The sequence below is a fragment of the Mirounga leonina genome, unplaced genomic scaffold (assembly GCF_011800145.1).
Source record: "Mirounga leonina isolate KUSES-001 unplaced genomic scaffold, KU_Mleo_1.0 Mir_180, whole genome shotgun sequence".
Taxonomy (NCBI): domain Eukaryota; kingdom Metazoa; phylum Chordata; class Mammalia; order Carnivora; family Phocidae; genus Mirounga; species Mirounga leonina.
Genome location: NW_023270469.1, coordinates 17,316,682 through 17,320,696, shown reverse-complemented (window position 1 = coordinate 17,320,696; position 4,015 = coordinate 17,316,682). Strand labels below are relative to the sequence as shown.

The following is a 4,015-nucleotide window of genomic DNA, read 5'->3' as shown; positions in this document are numbered from 1 at the left end:
CAGAGAGCACATGAGAGGGGGGAGGATCAGAGGGAGAAGCAGCCTCCCTGCAGAACAGGGAGCCCGATGCGGGACTCGATCCAGGGACTCCAGGATCATGACCTGAGCTGAAGGCAGACGCTTAACCATCTGAGCCACTGAGGCGCCCGAAACTTTTTTTTTTTTAAGATTTTATTTATTTACTTGAAACAGAGAGAGAGAGACCACGAGCAGGGGGAGAGGGGCAGAGAGAGGAAGAGTGAGAAGCAGACTCCCCACTGAGCAGGGAGCCTGATTTGGGGCTCGATTCCAGGACCCTGAGATCATGACCTGAGCCGAAGGCAGATGCTTAACTGATTGAGCCACCCAGGCGCCCCAGGAAACAATTTTTTTTAACTTAGCTTATTATTTTTTTTTTCTCAGTTCAAGTTTAATAGAAACAATGAAAGATCAAAAGTGGTTCCCACAGCACAGCTCAGGCCATTCTCTCCAGAGGAAGAAAGGCTGGCCTCCCCAGCCCCTGCAGGAGAGGCCCGTCCTGTCCCATACCACATCTGCACTGAGTCTGAAGTCTTGTGTTTTAAGCCTGACAATGGTACAAAAGAGATTTTGTTTTCATGGCCACCCACTGCAGCCCAGCCCTAAAATGGCCCAGTTCTCACTTCTGTTAAGAGAAATATTTTTTGCTCTTCTGGACATCAGCTTGATGGTATCACTGCCAGGCTTCTAGCCAGCTGGGCACACTTCCCCATGCTTGTCAGTAAATTGGAAGGCTTGAACTAGTTTCAGGGTCTCATCCACAGAGCAGCCGGTGGGAAGGTCATTTATTTATTTATTTATTTATTTAAAGATTTTATTTATTTATTTGACAGAGAGAGACACAGCGAGAGAGGGAACACAAGCAGGGGGAGTGGGAGAGGCAGGCTTCCCACGGAGCAGGGATCCCAATGTGGGGCTCGATCCCAGGACCCTGGGATCATGACCTGAGCCGAAGGCAGACGCTTAACGACTGAGCCAGCCAGCTATCCTGGGAAGGTCATTTAGAGTGAGCTGCCAAAGGATATCCTTCTCATCACTGATAAAGAGGCCCCTGAACGAGATGCCTTCATCAGCCTTTAAGAGTCCATAGTCCTAAAAAGAAAGAGAAAAAGACTCCATGGTCCTGAGTGATGCTACACTTGGGGTCTGATACCAAGGGAATGTTCATGGGTCCCAGTCCTTCTTGTTTCTTGGGTGTGTTGATCCATGCCAGGTGACAGAAATGAGAATCCACAGAAGCACCAATCACTTGGTGAGTTTCTTAAATTCTTCTCCCCTGTCACTGAAAGCAGTAATCTCCCTGGGCACACAAAGGTAAATTCAAGAGGGTAAAAAAAGAACAGGATGTATTTGCCTTTGTAGTCAGATAGTCTGATGTCTTTGAACTGGCCATTTGGCATAGTAGCCATGGCTTTGAAGTTGGGGACAGGATGCCCAATTCTGGCATTTCCTTTATTTTTTTTTATTTTAAAGATTTTATTTATTTGAGAGGGAGAGAGTACACAAGAGGGGGTAGGGTCAGAGGGAGAAGCAGACTCCCCGCTGAGCAGGGAGCCCAATGCGGGACTCGATCCTGGGACTCCAAGATCATGACCTGAGCCAGAAGCAGTTGCTTAACCGACTGAGCCACCCAGTCGTCCCCCAATTTTGGCATTTCCTGAAGACATCTTGCTATGGGCAGCTCTGAGACAGAACACACCAAGACCAGTCAGAAAGAAGATGCCTTATTTATTTTAAGTAAACTCTACATCCCACATGGGGCGTGAACTCACAACTCTGAAATCAAGAGTTGCATGCTCTAGTGACTGAGCCAGCCAGGCACCCCTAGGGCAGGAAACATTTTGTTTACTTTTGTGTCCACTGAGCAGAGTACCTAGCACATAGTGCTGAGCAGAGTACCTAGCACATGGGCGTGCTTAATAAATGTTTGTTGTTTGCCCTAATGAGCTAATGGATCTGGTCAGCCATCATTTATGGTGCTAAAACCACAAGGTAAAAGGCTGATAGATAAGTTGGTAATGGGGGATCAGCTGACATTAACTGAATCTTAGTATTCTAATAGAGCCAACCAATTTCTTGCTTCCTGATATGATGTTGTGGGAAGTACTCAGAACCATATATGAAATATGAAATATTTTGTCTAAAAAATTGAATCTGGGGCACCTGGGTGGCTCAGTTGTTGGGTGTCTGCCTTCAGCTTGGGTCATGATCCCAGGGTTCAGGGATCGAACCCCGCATCGGGCTCCCTGTTCCTCGGGAACCCTGCTTCTCCCTCTCCCACTCCCCCTGCTTGTGTTCCCTCTCTCGCTGTGTCTCTCTCTGTGAAATAAATAAAATCTTTAAAAAAGAAAAAAAATTGAATCTGGGGGTGACTGGGTGGCTCAGTTGGTTAAGCGTCTGCCTTTGGCTCAGGTCATGATCTCAGGGTCCTGGGATCAAGCCTTGCATCAGGCTCCTTGCTCAGCGGGAAGCCTGCTTCTCTCTCTCCCTCTGCCTGCCTCCCCTTGCTTGTGCTCTCTCTCTCTTTCTCTGTCAAATAAATAAATAAAATTTTTTTTTTAAGATCTTATTTATTTGACAGAGAGAGACACAGTGAGAGAGGGAACACAAACAGGGGGAATGGGAGAGGGAGAAGCAGGCCTCCCATAGAGCAGGGAGCCTGACGCGGGGCTCGATCCCAGGACCCGGGACCATGACCTGAGCCGAAGGCAGACGCTTAACGACTGAGCCACCCAGGTGCCCCTAAATAAATAAAATCTTAAAAAAAATTTTTTTCTTTCTCAGGACCCCTGGGTGGCTCAGTTGGTTGAGTGTCAGACTCTTTTTTTTTAAACGATTTTATTTATTATTTATTTGAGAGAGCTAGCGAGCGAGCTCAAGCAGGGGGAGCGGCAGAAGGAAAGAGAAAAGTAGGCTTCCCGCTGTGCAGGGAGCTCAATTCAGGGCCCGATCCCAGGGCCCTGGAATCATGACCTGAGCCAAAGGCAGCCGTTCAACCAACTGAGCCACCCAGGCGCCCCAAGCGTTGGACTCTTGATCTCAGCTCAGGTCTTGATCTTGGAGTCGTGAGTTCAAGCCCTGCATTGGGCTCCACGCTAGGCCTGGACCCTACTTAAAAAAAAAAAAAAAAAAGTCTTTCTCAGAGATGCAGACTGAAATATTTTTAGGAGAAGTGACATGTTATCTGGGATTTAAGAAAATATATATTCTGCAAAAATAAAAATAAAAATACCAAAATAGCCAAAATGTATGGAACACTGACAACAGCACATGCTGGTGAGGCTGTGGAGCCATAGAATCTCTCACCATTGGGGGGATGCAGAATGGTACAGCCACTTCTGAAGCTGGTTTGGCAACTTCTTACAAACTAAACATCCTTATACTATACATTCCAGCAACTCTGCTCCTTGGTATTTACCGAAAGGAGTTGAAAACTTACATCCACATGAAAACCTATACATGAATGATTATAGCAGTTTTATTCATAGTTGCCAAAACTTGGAAGCAACCAAAATATCCTTCAGGGGTAAGTGGATAAATAGATTGCAGTTCATATGGACAATAGAATATTATTCAGTGCTAAAAAAAAATGAGCTATCAAGCCACAAAAAGACATGGGGGAACCTTAAATGTTTATTAATAAAAGAAGCCAATCTGAAATGTCTGTAACCGTTATGATTCCAACAGTTGGGGAGGAAAAATTTTTCTTTGTACTTAAAGGTTCTTCTAGGTGGTCTAAGAACCAAACTGACATGAGTCTGATTAACAGAAGGAAAGGAGTGACTCCCTGGCTGGCTCAGTTGGAAGAGAGTGTGACTCTTGATCATGGGCCTGTGAGTTCAAGCCCCTTGTTTGTTGTGGAGATTGCTTAAATAAATAAAAAAACTTTTTAAAAACTTTAAAAAAAAAACAAGGATGGGGCGCCTGGGTGGCTCAGTCGTTAAGTGTCTGCCTTTGGCTCAGGTCATGATCCCAGGGTCCTGGGATTGAGCCCCAC

At 45.9% G+C, this 4,015-nt stretch overlaps 1 pseudogene; it reads right to left on the bottom strand.

Moving 5' to 3' along the window:
- Nucleotides 1-451: 451 nt before the first annotated feature.
- Nucleotides 452-1,472, bottom strand: LOC118023419 (annotated as a pseudogene).
- Nucleotides 1,473-4,015: the final 2,543 nt, after the last annotated feature.